Source organism: Tachypleus tridentatus, chromosome 8, assembly GCF_004210375.1.
Source record: "Tachypleus tridentatus isolate NWPU-2018 chromosome 8, ASM421037v1, whole genome shotgun sequence".
In the NCBI taxonomy this organism is placed as follows: Eukaryota; Metazoa; Arthropoda; class Merostomata; order Xiphosura; family Limulidae; genus Tachypleus; species Tachypleus tridentatus.
In genome coordinates, this window is record NC_134832.1 from 42,098,674 (window position 1) to 42,119,281 (window position 20,608).

Consider the following 20,608-nt stretch of genomic DNA (forward strand, 5'->3'; position numbering starts at 1 on the left):
CTTACACTGCTAAATTAGGGACGGCTAGCACAGATAACCCTTGAGTAGCTTTGGACGAAGTTCAAATACAAACAAACTATTTGATTATATCCCTGCAGCGTAGCTTCCATTGCAAGAGACTCCATCGTAAGACTCTCATGTCTAAAGTCTAAAGTCATAACTTATCAATGTGGTTTTCCATAATCCATTTAGTATGTAAAAGAGACAGTTTCCCGGTGCCTGTTTTTGTAATCAAATCGCATATAAATCGATAGATGCTACATCTAGTGACTTGACTGGTATGTCTTATTATGGAATACTTTGAATACACGTTTCATTCTTTAGCTGCTTGAATTATACCATTAAATATATATATGTCGTGGAAGCAGCTTGTGCATACGTGACATGTGTTGTTTTTCCAGACTGAAGTCCTTTATTATACTTTGCATTGTTGCTTGAGGTACGAGGATGGTTTATGCCATTAATCTTTGTGTTGGTAGGCTCACTTCTCACAAGGAACTACATTTCACTTATTGCAGCACGTCTTTTTCAGGATGGTTCTGAGTCCCCAAGTTGATCCATATTACTTAGTTTTTTGTTGTTTATAAGTACGAAGGATATTTCCTCCTTGAAAATTCTAAATTTCTGACATGAATACATTTATGTGATGTGATTCATATAATCACATCATATAAATGTAAGGTACACAGTCAAATATATTTAATTGAAAAATCTAGAAAACAACATAAACACAAGAAATAATGAACAGTCTTAGAAACGGAATGAATAGATCACAACTACAGGACGACCGTTCATTTACTTATGAACTATATGCACATCATAGTTTATCACCTGATTTGTCTCCATTCCAAGAAGGGTTAGCATATAACTGAAGTGTTAGCAAAATATGACTAAAAACATAGATACAATTCTAGGAAACATTTATAGGTATTTAAAATATATTAAAATATTCAACGAGCAAAATCGTATAATAGACAATTAAAATTTGTTTTTTAAAACAATCAACAGATGACGTGAACGATGCTGAAACTAGTGGAATGCATTTTAAACGACCGTTGATCAGTTTAAAAATAAATTAATTGTATATTATACTTGCTCAGTATTTTATTATACTGAAAACCTGGTCATGTGTCCATCCTTATACTAAATTCCGGTTATTACACACACACGATACCTTCACATAAGAAAATAAATGAAATTTAATTTTCCAGATTTATTTTCTCTACAAAGTTTCATGGACGTCTATTACGTCTTCTGAAAACTATTTACAAAATTATAAAATGAATAAATGTGTAGCGCAATCAATTATTCAATTTATCACCCGGCAGTAACCCTTAGCAAGGACTAAAAGCAGGCTTTAAAAGACCATACACGTATATTACACACTTCACTACTATGCACGCGTTGATAAGTGGTAAATGATAGATTAGGTTTCACATTTTTTGTATTATTTTGAATAAAATGTATGGACGAAATAATCAACTGAATTTTTTCAACTATAATATTAACCGTTAAATAACTATATTGAACGCTCTATCAATGTTACTATCTAGTTGTAAGGTCTGATAAAAGATTTTTTTACAAATCCATTTCACAAAATTCAGAATTTTATTAAATAGTAAACATAGTTTCATTGAGGGAAAAACTTTGCTTTGCAAATCTTTTGACATTCTTTGAAAAGGTTACTGCTTATGTAAATGAGGGTAAGTGTGTAGATTTGGTGTATCTGGATTTTCAAAAAGTATCCGACCAGGTGCCACATAAAAGTCTTATAAAAGTTTTCTTTATAGATGTGGAGAGTAAGTTTGATAATTAGATAGAAGAAAGCAGAAGGTTGTTACAAATGGAGTTCAGTTAAATTGGATTAATGTTACAAGTGGAGTACTTCATGGATCAATCTTAGAACATTTGCTGTTCTTGATTTACATCAGTGACATAGATAAAATATGGTCAATAAATTACTTTAATTGGCTGATGATGTCAAGGTCTTGGGAGTTGTTAGCTGTGAAGAGGATACTGCTGAATTATGAAAGAATTTAAATCATTTATTAAGTTGGATAAATAAATGGTAGATGGGTTTTAATTATAATAAAAGGAAAATAATGCATTTGGGTTATCATAATTTGAATTATAAGTATAATTTATATGGGAATAACAATAACAGTGTAATGAAAGAAAGAATGTTGGTGTAATAGTTGATCGGTCTCTTAAAAGTGAAAGTAGTAGGACTACGAGACACAAATATAAATTTTGGCAAGGTAGGAGTCATCTTCAGTTAAAGCAGTTATATTTTTCTAACAGGGTGGTTGACCTTTGGAATGTGTTGCCTTCGGATGTTGTCGAGGTAATAAATTTAAGTAAGTTTAACAGAAAACTTGATAATGGTGTGAATGGTAAAGGCTGGCTTTAAGATTAAAAAAAATATTTACTAATAGTTTTAGTTTAGAGGATGGGACAGCCGAGGTGAAACAGTAGGTTTCTTGTTGTCCCAAAACATTACGTTATATGTCCGTCTGCGAACTTTTGCCCTAGAAGTTCAACTACATCGAATCAAATTTTATTTGTGCAAGTAAACATATTTTTGGACAGTAAGAACATATAAAATTGAATTAATTGACTATTTCTTAAAGACAAACGTGAATATGTTCGACTTGATTTTATTTTTTTCTTATTAAGTTTCTCACTGTAGGTCTCATTCAACTAGAGATTCTGCACTCTGAACTAGGTCAGTTGTATTTAACTTTAGCAGTAGTTGTTTATTGAATTGTGAATTAATTATATTTGCTTTTGTTGGTTTGTAATTAAGCACCAAAGTACGGAATGGGTTATCTGTGCTCTGCTCACCGCGGATATCGAAACCAGGATTTTTATCGTTGTAAGTCCGCAGACATAACGCTGTGCCACTGGGGGCTGTTGCATTTATATTATGATTTGAATTTAGTTAGCCGTCTCTAATTTAACAGTGTAAGACTAGAGGGAAAGCAGCTAGTTACGTAACCCACCACAAACTCTTGGGCTACTCTTTCATCAACTAATCATGGGATTAACCGTCGCATTATAACGCCTCCGTTGTTGAACAGGCATGCATGTTTGGTGGAACGGAGATTTGAACCCGCGACTCTAACCAGCTGGTCATGCTTGACCTGTATTTGCGTAGTGAGATTGCAGGTTAACTACATTTAGAGCTAAGCAGAGCACGTTGAGACTGTAAATTTACTGTCTAAGGATCTCACCTTGAGATATTATATTACTGTTTTTTGTAGTTTATATTACCAACGTAAAAATAACTTTCATGATCGAGAAGAGATATGTTCCTCTAAATTTTTCGTTATTGGAAGAATTGTCTTAGTCTCCTGTCATTATATGCTAATTACTTACCAGTCGCAATAGAAATCATGAAATACTCTTTTTACACAAGAAAACATAGCAAATGTTTTTTATTCACATCTGTACTTTCCCTAAATCCAAAGTTATGATACTAGTTATTAACCAGTCTTAATTTTGTTTTTGATTTTTTGTTTTTCCTTTGCATGTGGTATTTTGTGATGAACAAGTGTAGAATTCCCCACAAAACAGCATTTTCAGTCGAATAATTGGTGAGGCCAGATACTTTAAATATATCGCACTATGGCGTCAAAATGCTTTCCTGATTTGCAATCAAAACGTTGGGAAGAACTTGGATACCAATAAATTCACAATTTTACAGAAATGTTTACTGAAAAAACAATATAACAGTTCAGTTGCAATACCAAAACAAAATAAGAACAAATGTTCCGCGGTATGTGTTGAGTAGAAAAGAGCAAAAGGAGACAACGGTGAATGAGTTCGTCAGTTCGTGTTGTTTCCCTGTAAGATAAGGTTATCTAACACGAAGAATGAAAATAAAACTCTAAGTTAAAAAACAACGAAAAAAGAAAACTACTGAAGTTGTATTAAACCAAATATAAGTACCAAAATACTATCCAAAAAACAAGCTGATACCTTGTTTAAACCTTATTCTTAAAACAGTGTTCACTTCACATGGTGAAAGTTGAATTCTAATGAAAGAGAAAATATATTTACTTCAGCTCCTTCATAAAAAATTGGATTGGTTTGAATTTTGCGCAAAGTTACACGAGGACTATCTGCGTTAGCCGTCCCTAATTTAGCAGTGTAAGACTAGAGAGAAGGCAGCTAGTCATCACCACCCACCGTCAAGTCTTGGGCTACTCTTTTGCCAACTTATAGTGGGATCGAACGTCATTATAACGCCTCCACGGCTGAAACGGCAAGCATGTTTGGTGTGACGGAGATTCGAATCCGCGACCTTGGGATTACGAGTCGAGTGCTTTAACTACCTGGCCATCCCGAGTTTCATAAGAAATAAGTTAATGCTATATAAAAAAAAAACGAAACCAAGCTTATTTACTGCAAAATGTTAACTATGTGCAAGAGCTTTATCTGCAGTGAATGAAAAACAAACGAAATACCAACAAAAACTTGGCTGACTTCTGCTAAATAAATCACACGAAAACTGAAAACAAAATTATATCAAATTTACAGGAACAAACACGACCTTAAAAATAGAGACAAAGCCATACTTGCACACAAAACGTACCTCGTCTGCGAGATAAATGTGCACTTAGAGTCAGGCGCTAGGACGCGGCTTCTTCTGATCTGTATTTGATTTTCTGACATGAAAAATAACTTTCTGTTTCTGGATGTCTCGTTCTGTGTTCTCCGAAGGAAAGTTGGTTAATTGTCACTTAGAGAATTCACATCTTGGATGCTTTCAGATCAAGTGTTACTTGAGCAAAACTCGACTTTCAAACTGATAACAACGAAATACAAATATAATTTGAAAAATAATAATTACATGTTTACTTTAAAAAGTAATAAGCATATAATTTGTCGCGTGTTGCGTTAATTATTCTAGTAAGAGGTTTTTAAAAGTTAGTAATTCATTTGGGTTGAAATTTACTTTTTTGTAATTAATAAATAAATAAACAGATGAAAAAAACGTCGGTAATAAATTTTCTTCTCATTTCACGAGATCAATTATATCTTAATATTACATCCAGTATGTTGCCATCTGTGAGTGTGAGTAAACAACATGTTCTGAGCATTTAATCAATTGCGTTAATGATTAATTCAATTCCAACCACTAATAAAACTGTATTTACATATTCCATTAGCTGAAACATTATTACAGCATATATCTATATCAAATATTAATTAAAATCTAGAATTTTTGAATTCATACGTCACTAACAATTTTTTCGTGTCTTTGAGATTTGACTAATTTTATGCCTTTATAACTCTACATTTTTCAAATACACTATTTAATACAAGAATATTAATTAATTAAACTGTTTTTAAAGAGCTCTCCCGCACTTTCTGGCAGTGGGTGCGTTATAAGAGTGATGGTCAAAATCTACTATTCAATATGACAAGAGCCCAGCATGGCCAGGTGGTTATGGCACTCGACTCGTAATTTGAGGGTCGCGGGTTCGAATCCCCGTCACATCAAACATGCTCGTCCTTTCAGCCTTGGGGGTGTTATAATGTGACGGTCAATCCCACTATTCATTGGTAACAGAGTAGCCCAAGAGTTGGCGGTGGGTGGTGATGACTAGCTGCCTTTCCTCTAGTCTTACACTGCTAAATTAGAGACGGCTAGCGCAGATAGCTCTCGAGTAAATTTGCGCAAAATTCAAAAGAAACCAAACCAATATGACAAGAGCAGCCCAAGAGATGACAGTAAATGGCCTTCCATGTGGTTATTGCTAGGAGACAAGCAATGTCCAGCGCAGTAAGCCTTGTATAGTTTTGCACAGAACAAAACCAAACAAATAAAGTAAGTTTCCTTACCTTTCATGTCTTACTTTTCGTGTGCATTAGGGGGTTAAAGTATATGTGTGTCTATGTAAGCATGTGAGAATTATTTGTGTTTCAATTTTATTTAAGGAGGAATAGTTCATATTTAATGTAATCTTCTAACGAATAAAACACAATGCATGTCTCGTATGAAGTCAACATTTGATTTAGAATTTTATGTCAATGACAAACGAACTATTATAAGGGAAAGTAATCGTAATAAAAACACCAGCGGTTTAAGAAAGGGCAGTAAAAGAAACACAAAGAATTAATGCATGATAAATACGCTAGTAAATTGAGAAAATCTTAATTAGATGGGGAAAATCAACCAATGATAAACATATAGTTTTCATAGAAACCTTGTTGCTTGTGTGAAATATATATACATTAGTCATTTATGTTAGTGATATTATTTTGACGCATGATCCATATTTAGTTTGATAACTTCCAAAATGTGGGTGAGGTATAATGACACATGGAATATAAGTTTATTCAATTTCACTTCTACACAATACTCTAATTTCTGTAGTCTAGCTAAAAACTTTTTATTATTTTATTTTATTTTTTAAGCTTCACTTGCACGATTTCTATCTAAATAAGAAAAATAACTTAATTTATTTTCTTATTTTTGTATCAGACAGATTAATTTTTCTTCATTATAAATAAAAAAGTCTTGTTTCGCGTTTTATTTTTTCCGTAAAATAATTTTAAATTATTGTTGTTTACATTACAATTTATAGAAATAGTTTTTATCAGGTTTTTATTAAAGACTTTCTTATTTAATAAATACTCAACGAATCACACTCTCGGTCTCCGTTAAACAAAAAAAAAAGGAGCAAGATGCAGTGATTACATTTTGTTTTTTATGTTTAGTAGTTTACGTTTTGTTCGAAGTTTCCTAATGAAGTACCACTGGTAAAATTTGTTAAAACATAATTTAGCTTGTAATGCCTTTATGAAATGTATAATTACATTGTTTTTTTAAACAGGAAACAAGTTACACGATCTTAGATTGTTTGTTTGTTTTAAATTTCGTACAAAGCTACTCGAGGGCTATCTGCGCTAGCCGTCCCTAATTTAGCAGTGTAAGGCTAGAGGGAAGGCAGCTAGTTAGTCATCAACAACCCCTGTCAACTCTTGGGCTACTCTTTTACCAACTAATAGTGGAATTGACCGTCACATTATAACGTCCCCACGGCTGAAAGGGCGACCATGTTTGGTACAACGGGGATTCGAACCCGCGACCCTCAGAATACGAGTCGAATGCCTGGTCATGCCGGGCTCGGGATCTTAGAATAATGACTCCTAGTTTTGAATGACAAAAAAACATTTTAATATTTTGTATAGCTACATACGTTTTGGTTTGCATTTATTTAATCTTTGTTAATAGAAAGCGAAACCTGACTTTATAAATATTTGCATTCTTAAAAGGAAATATTTTTGATGAAAAGCACAATTATGGAAGGAGAGTAGTTACTACACCGATAGATGTCGCTAGATATCACATGACTAGCTATTACGCTTTTCGCTCATGCCCTCGCTGATAAAGAAGACCATTAGAATGATCGGGGTAACTGGTTTATTTGATTGTACTAACAGTATCCTTTAATTAATAAGTACGGTTAATAACTTTGAAAATATTAATCAAGAGCCTATGATAGTTGTGTTGTCATTGTATTCCAGTTACCAAAAGTATATAAAAACAACATCTGCAACTTTTCGATTATTCATGTACATCGTATGGGAACTTAGCTTACACTTGCAAAGAAGGTTTAAGAAGTTGTGGTGTTTTCTGTTTTCTTTTTCTTGTTCAAATTAATTTTGTAATGAAATTAATTTTACTTTTGTTTATTGTTTAATTATTTTTCAACTTATGTTGGTTTTGGACTGCAGCCCAACCAAACGGTCACATAAACAAATCTAACAGGTAGGAAGTTTGTTCATAGTCGTTACGAGCCTTGGGCTAAATTTAGATTGATTTTCTCAAACTAAGTTTGTTGCCACATTATAATCTCAATTATGATTCGAAAGAGAGAATAAAATTAATTGTTAGATAGCGAAATTTAGGATTTAGGAAAATCTAGTAACGTAGTTGTTTATAAACGTATTTAGTGACACTCTAGTTTGTGTTATAATTATTTCAGTTATTAACAAAAAATACAATTAAACCTCGTTCAAAATTGTGACCCTTACAAACTAAGAATAGCCTATGGCGACTAAATACACATGAACTGACAGCCTGCTGTTAGTACTATGAATAAATAGAAAACATTTCGCAAGCATTAAAAATGAAAGTTACTGAGCCAACATTTTTCGTTTTAATTTGCTTAATTTGAATAACAAGTGAAACACAAAGTTACATGCACATTTGAAACAACTCCAGTCTTTCAACGATATTGCATTACCTAACTTCAGTTGCAAATTTTTCCCGTTTCAAAACACACTGATATTGCAAACGATGTCAAAAGTTTCGTTCATTAGGTATTTTTAGATTCTTTGACACAGTTGGTAAGCATTCTTGTGAGTAAATGAATTATTTGTTCCCTATCTTTAAAAGACTCCCAAGCTCTGAAGAGCATGATTTTATTCATGTAGCATTGTATAAAGTTAACGTAAAAAGGAATGCCGCTAGAGTTGATTTGTATGTTGAATTAGTTAGTTAAATTAGTGTCTTCTTTAGTCTGAGATATAAAAAGTAACAAGCAACTTTTTTATCTTTTTTTTTTTTTATTATTAGGCCAAAAGAAGGAAATCGTCAGATGTTAAATGTAAAAACCGTAAGTCTTATAGTTCTCTATTATCTGTTTGGATATTGAAGATTTAATAACTATCAATTTTTATGTGTCTGAAATTTCTCTTGTACACGTTTAGTCAGTTTAGATCTGTAAGTAATAACTGTAAAGCTACGAAATTGGTTTCATAAAATGTAACCCGGAGATATAAAGTCAAAGAAATGTCTTTGTTTTCGAATTTCGCGGAAAGCTACACGAGGGTTATCTACACTAGCCGCCCCTAATTTAGCAGTGTAAGGCTAGAGGGAAGGCAGCTAGTCATCACCACCCTCTCTTTTACTGACGAATAGCTTTATAACACCCCTTCCCGGCTGAAAGGGCGAGCATGTTTGGTGTGACGGGGATTTGAACCCGCGACCCTCAGATTACGACTCGATCGCCCTAACCACGTGGCCATGCCGGACCATTAAGTCAGAGAGATTAAGTACAACAGTGGAATACATAATCATTACTTTTCGTTAATATAACTCAAACGTCAGTAAAGTTCTTCTGTGGATACGAATAACAAATAAATGAAATATCTGTTTCTTTTCCTGTTCTTTATCACTTTCTTCTACTGTCTTTGTGGCTTCAAATGTTTCTCCTCGGGCCCGGCATGGCCAAGCGTGTTAAGGAGTTCGACTCGTAATCCGAGGGTCGTTGGTTCGAATCCCTGTCGCACCAAACATGCCCGCCTTTTCAGCCGTGGGGGCGTTATAATGTGACGGTCAATCCCACTATTCGTTGGTAAACGAATAGCCCAAGAGTTGGCGGTGGGTGGTGATGACTAGCTGCTTTCCCTCTAGTCTTACACTGCTAAATTAGGGACGGCTAGCGCAGATAGCCCTCGAGTAGCTTTGCGCGAAATTAAAAAAAAAGTCTCTCCTCAAGATATAATTTTACTGAAAAATGTTAGTATTTCCTGTAAGTCCTGGAGGAATTGTAAAACCGTAAAAACAGTTACTAAGACTTATAGAAACAAAAAATTAGTAAAATTATATTCTGATAAAAACAACCAAGATGTTCAGAGTACGTGTAAAATGCACCTAGGTTTTTAACCCACAGATACGTTGGCATTTGGAATGAATGTGTAATGAATACGTATATATACATATACCAAATATTATTATGGTCTTTCAATGTGTTTACAAACTCCTCTGATAAAGATTTAGATGTCTGTCCCGCAGGAAAACTGGTTGGTTGGAGGTGTAAGTATACATTTCGCTACTAAATTAATTCAATGGGCTAAAGATAAACTGAATAAATAAATATGTATTCTAGTGCTATTACAATGATCAGCTAGTAATTATATACGTATGCTACAATTAGAAACATCAGACGTAACATGTATAGATATTATATACATGTGTATATTCAAAAACTACGTTGTTCTGGCTTTTATTGCTGAATGTTTTTTTCATTCTCTTCAACAACTTAAATACGTTTGATGACTGAACTGACTATATACCTATTATATTTTGGAGACGTGAATTGGCAGAACTGGATTAAAGAAAGTTCAGTTAAGCTTCAATAATTTAAGCAGGAATATAATATGATGCTTCTAGTAGACTAACTTCAACATAAAGGTTTTTTTGCTTAGACATTCAGATTCTGGAACCGCGGAGTAAACTTTTCCCAAAATGAAGATTATAAAAAAAACTATCATAAATAAAACATTTTCTAAAGTTCAACTGATGTTAACCTTTAAAGCTGTAGACTTCGATAATGATGTGACCTTTGACCTATTCTCCCTTACGATAATGACATTCAACTCTAATACCAAATTTTACTGAAATTCATAAAGAATGTATTGATTTAGTCTTAACATGGGGAAACAAGCACCCACGCACATTCTTGGCAGTAAACATTAGATTATTACCCATCCTCCCTTGGGAAAGGAATGGAGATGATTCGCAATAAGCAGTTTTCTTCCTCAGACAGCAGATATTTGAAGATAATGAAAAGTCTTTATAAAACTTGACAAAAGCCTAAAGCCTGCTTCATAGAGCTTGAAATGTTCCAAGTACTGCCAGTGAAAAAAATTTCACAATGAGAAGGTATTGTATTTAAATACTTTGAAAACGAAAGCTCCTTGTGAAAGAGCTGGCACGTGTAAAAAAACATACGTGAATGCCAGTCTCTTTGCCATCATTTAGTTTGGTTGTAGTTTTACAAAATTAGGTTTACGGGTTAAGTGAATATCAGAAATGAATATTACTTCGATTACAATGTTCCGTGTAAACCATTTTTGCATTTAAGCCAACTGATCTTAATACACGTGGTTTTGTTTCAATAAAGGAATTACTTTTACGTTGAACTACTTTTTAAATTCTATTTCATGATATTTGAAATGAAACAATTTCCTTATGAAATAAGAAGGAATCCTCAATAGCCACAGCACTTAAAATTCTTTTAGGCAGAATTAGAATACATTAATCTATGAGACATTTTCCTTCTCCCTTCTTTATTAACTTAATTTTTTTTAACCAGCAATACCAACCATGGAGCGTTATATCTCATTCAGTTTTATTTCTCTTCAGGACTTTTATCAGCCTATCCTCAAATTGAAATTTTTTAAGGCAGGATTAGAGTAAATAAATCTATGAGATCTTGGTCGTCATCAAATATATCAGTCGAAAGTCTTGACCATCTGAGTTCCAATTTATAATTATACCTCAAATCGGTGAAAAGATGACAGAGCTATGAGCTAAAAATTTGTACTTAAAAGTCAGAAATATTCTATGAGCCGCTACGCCACTGCTGAAAAACAACTGATTAGTCGTGTTTTTCGTAAACAATGTTTGAATTTTCTCTACAAAATTTTAAAACATCAGTGATATCTTTATTTGTATGTGGGTGTTTTCTTATAGCAAAGCCACATTGGGCTATCTGCTGAGTCCACCGAGGGGAATCGAACCACTGATTTTAGCGTTGTAAATCCGTAGACTTACCGCTGTACCAGTGGGGGACTTATTTGTTGTTAAGCGCAAAGCTAAACAACAGGCTATTTTGGATTGTGTTCACTGCGGATATTGAAACCAAACTGGCAGCGTTATAAGTCCTCGGACTTACTGCTTACCTATCGAGGGAAGTGTTATAAATAAAAACTTTGTTATTTGGGAGGATATTCAAACAAATAATTCCGTTATACTAATGCCTTAAATATTCAGTTGTTTAATTTAAATGACATATTGGTTTTCGTTAGTTATATAGGCAAGTAATATATCCTCAAACTGGATGATACGTTTGTCCTTTCTTAACCAGAGTTATGAGAGAGCGATCTATAGTTTTCCCAATGTAGATCTGTGGATAGTGAAACATTTAGGCGGTTGTCAACTGTGTTTACATAATGATGTAAACCTTTGGTTTAATAGACAACGGAGCTTTGCAGTTGCTAATTTTTTTTCATAATGGTTGATAATTTTAGATCAGTAATTATTTGTAAATAGTCAATTATTTAATTTTTCTATTTCTCTCTTACTGCTAGATTAGCAACTGATAATATTTCTAATTGATTTTTGTTTTTTTAATTTCGCGCAAAGGTACACGAGGGCTATCTGCGCTAGCCGCCCCTAATTTATCAGTATAAGACTAGAAGGAAGGCAGCTAGTTATCACCATCTACCGCCAACTCTTGGGCTACTCTTTTAAAATCGAATTGTTGGATTGACCGTCATATTATAACGCCCTCACGGCTGAAAGGGCAGGTATGTTTAGTGCGACGGGGAATCGAACCCGCCACCCTCGGATTACGAGTCGAGTTTCTTAACCATCTGGCCATCTTGAGCACTACTAATTGAATTTATTACTTATTCTGTACATTCTGCACTTTTTTATTTATTGTTTTACTTTAGTTAATATAATTATTATATTTACATTTTACAATTATTTATCGCATCTCGTAATCCGTGGCCCGGCATGATCAAGCGTGTTAAGGCGTGCGACTTGTAATCTGAGGGTCGCGGGTTCGCATCCCCGTCGCGCCAAACATGCTCGCTCTTTCAGCCGTGGGGGCGTTATAATGTGACGGTCAATCCCACTATTCGTTGGTAAAAGAGTAGCCCAAGAGTTGGCGGTGGGTGGTGATGACTAGCTGCCTTCCCTCTAGTCTTACACTGCTAAATTAGGGACGGCTAGCACAGATAGCCCTCGAGTAGCTTTGTGCGAAATTATAAAACAAACAAACAAACACAATCGAAATCCGTGGGTCACGGGCCCGAATCACCCTCACATGAAACATGCTCGCCCTTTTAGCCGTGGAGGTGTTATGATGTGACGATCAATCCCACTATTCGTTGGTAAGAGTAGCACAAGAGTTGGCGGTGGGTGGTGATGACTAGTTGCCTTCCCTCTAGTCTTACACTGCTAAATTAAGGACGGCTAGCACAGATAGCCCTCGAGTAGCTTTGCGCGAAATTCAAAACAAAAATACAAACTTGTCGCATCTTTCTCAGTTAATAATTCATTTATTTGGTTTCACTTAAACAGTACAGTACATTTAACGCCCCCGCTCTCTACTATGAGTCAGTGATAAACGTGAAAGTTAAAACGGTAAAAATCGAATTTCGACACCCGCTGTGGGCAGACCAGATACAGCCCAAGAATAGTTTTGCGCTTGACAACAAACAAGAAATAACGAATTTAATATGAAATATTTACATTATTATCTCGTGTTTAGTTTATTGTATTAATTTAATGCAGCAAAATTTAAATTGAATTCTGTTTAGTTGTTAAAGACCAATTTAATAACTAATTATTTACTACATATACAACTTGAATTAAAATGTTGAAACTTGTATTCATATAAACTTCTTCTTGTTCCGTAATAGCGGATCTAAGTTTTATTTTAAATGGTAGCACATTGAAAAGCTAGATGGAAAAGCGCATACAAGCATTTTGAAGTGGGAGAACTATTGTAAGTAACGCGTTTGTGGGACAGCTGGCAAGTGATTCAGAAAGCGAATAAAAAATAGTTATAAAAGTTTGGTTGATTTATCTATTTTAAGTACAAAGATACACAATGGGCTATATGTGCTTTTGCCAACGGGTATCAAAAGCTGATTTTTTTTTTTTTGTATTTGAAGCACGTAGACTCACGGCTGAACCACTTGAGGGCGGGCCGTTTAAAAAAAAGACAACCAAATAAAAAAACACAATCGGAAAAATAAATTAACGAGGAGGAATAAAAGAAATATCAAATGAATTAGTGAATAAAAATATCTGATAATTATTAAATTGATGTGTGTTTTTAACATTAATGACAGTTAAGAAAATAAGAACCCTAAATGGCAAAAGACGCATCAGTATAAAGCAAAGATGTGTGTCCGTTTTTCTTATAACAAAGCTACATTGATCTGTCTACTGAGCCCACCGAAGGTAGGGCGTAGATTAAATTCCATTAGCAACTGTGCCCGGTATGGCCAGATGGTTAAGGAGCTCGGCTCGTAGTCTGAGGGTTGCAGGTTCGAATCCCCGTCACACCAAACATGTTCGCCTTTTCAGCCGTGAGAGCATTACAATATCACGGTCAATCTCACTATTTGTTAATAAAAGAATAGTTGGCGGTGGGTGGTGATGACTAACTGCCTTCCCTCTAGTCTTACACTACTAAATTAGGGACGGCTAGCGCAGATAGCCCTCGTGTAGCTTTGCGCGAAATACGCAAACAAACAAAAACCATCAGCACATATGGATATCATATTCTCTTTTAATTTCGGAAGGTAAACTATTTAGTGTATCAGCCTTTTTCAAGTATATATACTTCTGTAATATTTACTTATTGACTTCCATATGTTATTTACCCGCAAACTTAAGAATTTTCGGATGTTTCCCATGTGTTATTGTTTGTGTATATAATGCCGTGCTCTCCCAGTCTAAGACAGACTTATTTTTAAAGGATTTCATTCATGAATATCTTCTTAAGAAGTGTCATCTAGTATTTAGTTCACATCCTTATTTTTATCGTAGTAGATCTTAATAACAAAAACTGTTTTGTTCAGTCTTGTATTGCACTCAATCAATTTAGTATTTCAGGTTTAGACTCAATAAATATTTTTGCTGTTTAAACTTCTAGTCATTAGCAGGGTTATTCTTATCTGTTAATGATCAGTGCGCTCGAGAATATCAGAGTAAGGATTTATTTGTTTTGAATTCCGCGTAAAGCTACACAAGGCCTATCTGCGCTAGCCGTTCCTAATTTAGCAGTGTAAGGCTGGAGGGAAGGCCGCTTGTCATCACCGCCAACTCTTGGCTACTCTTTTACCAACGAATAGTGGGATTGACCGTCACATTATAACGCCCCCACGGCTGAAAGGGCGAGCATGTTTGGTGCGACGGGGATGCTAACCCGCGACCCTCAAATTACGAGTCACACGCCTTAACACGCTTGGCCATGCCGGGCCTTGACTCCTTAGTGTGTAAAGCACAGAAAAACACTGTCTATTGTGTAGTTTTGCGCCTAAATATAAATAGACAAATTAAAATGAAAGTTTGCTGAAACTTGAGTACAAGACTATAATAATATTATTAATTGCTTTTAAACTCTATCATACCCCAAAACGCAATAGCATTCATATAAAAAAGTTAATTTACATTATATGTATTAAACGAAACTAGTTAATTGCTAAGACGCATAAGGGATATAATGTAAGTTATGTAATTCTTTATAATTTATTAACTCATTTTAGATGATTTAACACAAAGCTATTTTATAGAAATGCACTGTACTGATGTTATGTCTAATAAATTACACTTTAACATGAATAAGCGCAAATTATATTTTAACACACGTAAAAGATAGTTGAACCAAATTATCTCGTTGTAGTGTACAAATACAAATAGTTATAAGTTTGGCTTGACTGTTAGCACAATCTTGTGATGAACTGACATAGATTAGGTATAAAGAAACAAAAATAGTTTTACTGTGTGCTGCTATGAAATGGATATAAAGGAACGAACCTATATTATTATTAACTGCTAATGAATATTAGTTAACGGAGAATGTTTTGACTTTCCAGAAAGCTTTAGCAATGGTAGTTAAACACAATTATCGAGAAGACGACTCGAGTCATTATTTCATTTATTGTTGTACGTTTAAAATCCTTTACAAGAGATACGGGGAATTAAGGTTTAATCTTCATTTATATGAACAACACCCTGTTCAACCACACGAGATTAAATTTGACGGGACATAATTACCGAATATGTTTATCTCTATATTATCTTCCGAACCAGCGAGCTAATTTACAAAACAATTAATTTGATAATTTAAAAAATGTTATCTACAATTAAGATAAGTTTCTTATGTGTAACAGGAATATGAAATATGTATAAATAGTTGTTGGTTAAGTACAAAGTTAGATAATGAGCATTTTGTGCTCTGCCCAGAACAATATCGAAGCCCAACGTTTTAATTATAATCCTACAGATTTACCGTCAAGACGGAGGGGGGTGATTTCCCCAAAAGGGGGTTGAAGGCCGCCCGGAGGAGTCACCTCACCTGTTTTAATCACTGGCACCATTACGTGGTAGTGTTTTCTGTCTGTCAGTCAGTCAGTAAACACCAAAATGACGTCACATAAGATATGCTAACGTTGTAATTTGTACTGTTGTGACGTCAGTAAAGCGTGCATTTTATGGGCTACAACACAGCACGACATATAAACTTGAAAATGAAGAAATAAGAATATTTGTTGCTCTTAATGCTGGCTTTATCTACTCTTGAAACAGAACATGTTTGGGGAACCTGCGGAAGTACATATACTAAAGTATAACAGGTTTGTACATTTTCAGATATACGTGATAAGCTAGCTACTCGACGACTATTTGCGCTAGCCGTCTCTAATTGTAAACATAGGCTGTAGGTAAAACACCTAGTCAAACGCACTTGCTGCTATTTCGTAAATTACTAATTTCGTTTAGAGTAGTGGGAGCTGATCGTTACCCTTATAACGCACTTAAGGATCCAAAGCGCGGATAGAGTTTTTTATGGCTGTAACGAAACGCGAGTATTGGTCTTCCAAATCTGTAATCTGATACATTGATCACTTGGCCACAATCTTGTTAGTATCATTATTGAGGGAGTGGTGTAAAAGTGATTTGAGAGCACACTCCTCTGATTTGTTTGCTTCTTTTAAGTTGAGCACAAAGATACGAAATGAGCTGTCTGTATTGTTTGTTTTGAATTTCGCACAAAGCTACACGAGAGCTATATGCGCCAGTCGTTCCTAATTTAGCAGTGTAAGACTAGAGGGAAGGCAGTGATTCATCATCACCCACCGCCAACTCTTGGGATACTCTTTTACTAACGAATAGTGGGATTGAACGCACCCTTAAAACTTCCCCACGGCTGCAAGGGTGAGCATCTTTGGTGTTATGGGGATTCGAACCCCCAACCCTCAGATTGCGAGTCGAGTGTCGTAGCCACCTGGCTTTGCCGGGCCCTGATCCATTGGAAACAAATAACATAAACAAAACTAATATGAAAATAATCAGTTTAATAATAACCAGTCTGTATGGTATTCCAATTTGTTTTACCTTAATCTCTATATTACATCATTTTTTTTTTTAATTCCAAGATGTTCACTCTTTATCTCAAGCCTTACGATATTTATGGGAATGCCAGATTGGTTGCTCGCCTCCTGTTTTTGAAATTGGCTCTTAGGTTCCTTTTTTTTTGGGGGAGCGTTTACGATTTGTTTGTTTGTAGTTAAACGCACAGTTAATGTACTTTGTCCAACACGGGAATCGAAACCAAGTTCTTAGCGTTGTAAATCTGCAGACATACCACTGTGCCTCTAGAGGGCAACACTTGTCAATGCACCTTTGATTCAAGGAAAGCGGTTCCTAATAACATGTGATAAGTTTAAATATAAACTTTCGTTAAGCCAAGGTATGCTATCCCTTACCTAGACCTCTCCACTCCACCTACACATTCATTGGATCAGCGGTATGCTTAAGGGTTTATATGCTAAAAAAGCAAAGTTTGATAGTACAAACATATAAATGGAATTCCTTACGCAAATCATTACCCGTCTTTGGATGAAAATAATTTATATTAAAAAAGTAAATTTCTTTACAGCAACGGTGAATAAGAAAGGCGAATGTCACGAATGTGTGTTTTCATAAAGTATTAATCGCGGCTGCCTTCACTAATAATAAACTTGAAATGTAAATTAGAATTTTTTAATCTGATCGACTACATGCTTGTAATTCAGTGGAAGATTAACGTTTTAAAATAAGAAACAGTCAAAGTTATTTGGTTAGCTTGCAAATGCCCAAGTTGTTTTACAGAAAAGCATTGGAAAACCGTGTTTTATCTACGAAAAAAAAAAACAATTGTACTTCCATAAATTACGTCACGAAACAATAAGCAGAATATATTGTAATTGTCATCACTGTTGTTTTCAAGAAGGAAGAAGGAAAAAAATGCTTACAAAAATATACTTTTATTGTTAATAAATGTTTAAAGCTGTGCATCAAAAATAAAAAAAAGATAAAAATTAAACAAGTTAACGGACAGAAATAACTAAAACTGTAGTGCTATGGTGGAGGGAACGGTCAAAAATGTGGTATAAAAAATCTTAATTTTAGATCAAATATTTTTCTCTGCTTAATAGAAGGACAACGGCAGTGTTCAACATCGTAGAGTATGAGAGTTGTGTTTTTGTTGGCACGAATTTACAACAATATCTCTTCTGTCATTGTAGTTGTTGTTCCTTAAAAGATTAGTAATGAAGCTAATTCCTCAACATTGTCGCTGAAGGCAGCGCATAAAGGTGCTTGTCTTCACATCATTACGAAACGGACTGATTTTATTGCGAATTTTGTCTCCGATAATGTAAAGAAACTAGTTTTTAAATTTGAATTGTTTAGAAAAAGAGATTGCCAATATACAAATAAATATGTTTAAAAACCTTTTTCTTTCAAACACTAGATTTCTCTAGCTTCATTTAGCAACATCAGGTGACAAACCTTTTTTTCCTTAATTGTTTTGTTGTCTGTTAAATGGAGGTGTTCTCAAACTGAGGGCATGAGAAAAGTGTCTGGGACCTTTGCAAATATGCAAAATATACAATGCTTTATAGCTCTCATTATACACAAGTTCATTGGATGGGGATCTCAGTCAAGATGTATAGTGCTCTGGGGGTCTTGTCCTGAGAAAGTATAGGAACTCATGAGTTAAGGCATCATCACGAAAAATATTTCTAGTGTTTGTTTTAAAATTAAGTACAAGGCTACACAATGGGCTATCTATGCTCTGCCCACCACGAATATCGAAAACCTGTAGTTTCTAGCGGTGTTATTACGGAGGTGTACCGCTGTGCCACTGGGTCTATTTCTAGTGATTTTTGCTTTAGAGAACGTAAACAAATGGTTTATTTATTTTGGTATTGGTGAGATCATAAAATGATTTTGGATGATTGTTGATTTACATGACGATAGAAAGCAGTTCTCTTGATGTTGTTTTTTGTCATTAAGGTTTCATCAAGAATTTAATTATTTGTGGTTGTTGCGTTATACAACGTAAAGAAACGGTTCTTTGTTTTGTTGATAAAAAAAAAACCCATCACGAAACGAATTCCTTATTGTTATTGGTTTATGCAGTGTAAAAAGCAGTTTTCTCAAATTGCTGTCGTTTAAGACATCACTAAGAAACGTCTCTCGCTGGGACAGCTGCAAGTTTATGGATTTACAACGCTAAAATAAGGGACTCGAGTTCCCTTGGTGGACACAGCAGATAGCCCGATGTGGCTTCACTATAAGAAAACATACACTGATTATAAAACCGATTTCCTGTGATCGTTGCTTTATACAACGTGAAGAAACAATTCTTTGTTTTGTTGTTGGTTATTGCAACATTAATAAACTAGTTTCTCTGTCTTTTTGTAGGGTAGGGCAACATTACGGAACTGTTTTATTGTCACTGTTGCTTCAAACAAAAGGGAGAATTTGCTTAAGAGAAATATGTAATTAAAACATACATGAAAAGGTACTGTCATGATATAAAAGACTGTTTAGTGTAGATATTAATAATTATATTATTTTGTGAATGAATGTTTTGTTATTCTTTAGTGTTTGTTATAAGATAGTTAAGAGCAGACGGTTATTGGAAGTTGTATTTATAACTCATTGATGTCGAGAAGAAGAGTATCCCATGTGTTTATGATATCCCTATGATCATTACAGTATAAAAAAATTGTTGTACGTACGTTAAACTAGTTTCGAATATATGTATATTATTTTGAAAACAAGTGGAATACGTGCTCTTCATTTATCATTTAATTTATGGCCAACAAATTACACTGCACAACAATTATTTTGAAAAGTTTTGCTTCCTAAAAAGGTTTTGCAGATTGTGACAAATAAGTTTTGGTTTTGCTTCATCACGTAGGAACTCTGAGAAATAGACAGTTAACTGTTTATCGGCAATAACGTATTTAATTGCGTTTGTGTTTCTAATACGCTATTAAGTTCAACATAATTAAAAGTGTTTTGCTCCTGATTTTCGTTTGTATTCAATGTCCGGTGCATCACGTTGCAGTGTCCAACAGCAGTCAGCCTGGAACTAACTTTTTTATGGAGTCGCCAGCTCTGTCTAGAATAATGTGACTCTTTGGCACGACTGTCCCATTCACAGATGAAACAACAGTACTTTGTACAGCCGAGCTGCAGTTCCAGTAACAGAGCAACGACTTTCAGATCTCCACAGATATTCCAGTTGTACTTGCTGTACTGGGTGTGCTTCAGCAACATTTCCATGTTCTCGTAGGTTTCTTTCATGTGTGCTGCATAGCCAACAGGTATTGAAGAGTGAACGTTGTCATTGTGTAACAGAACAGCTTTGAGGCTTAACATTGATGAATCAATAAAGAGACGTCATTCTTGCGGGTCATGGTCACAATCCAAAGTAGAGAACAATCATTCGATGTCAACACAGAAACAGAGACTGTCAACTTGTTCAAAGAATTTGGTTATATCATC

At 34.6% G+C, this 20,608-nt stretch overlaps 1 protein-coding gene and 1 long non-coding RNA gene across 4 annotated transcripts in view; both read left to right on the plus strand.

Moving 5' to 3' along the window:
• LOC143222270 (plasma membrane calcium-transporting ATPase 2-like) overlaps positions 1 to 20,608 on the plus strand; it is a 251,808-nt gene that overhangs the window by 19,136 nt on the left and 212,064 nt on the right. The gene's annotated exons all lie outside the window — the stretch shown is intronic.
• Positions 8,385 to 19,616, plus strand: LOC143223891 (uncharacterized). The gene is made up of 3 exons (XR_013013178.1): positions 8,385 to 8,497; positions 8,594 to 8,633; positions 19,517 to 19,616. It is a non-coding gene; the product is annotated as an uncharacterized LOC143223891 (long non-coding RNA).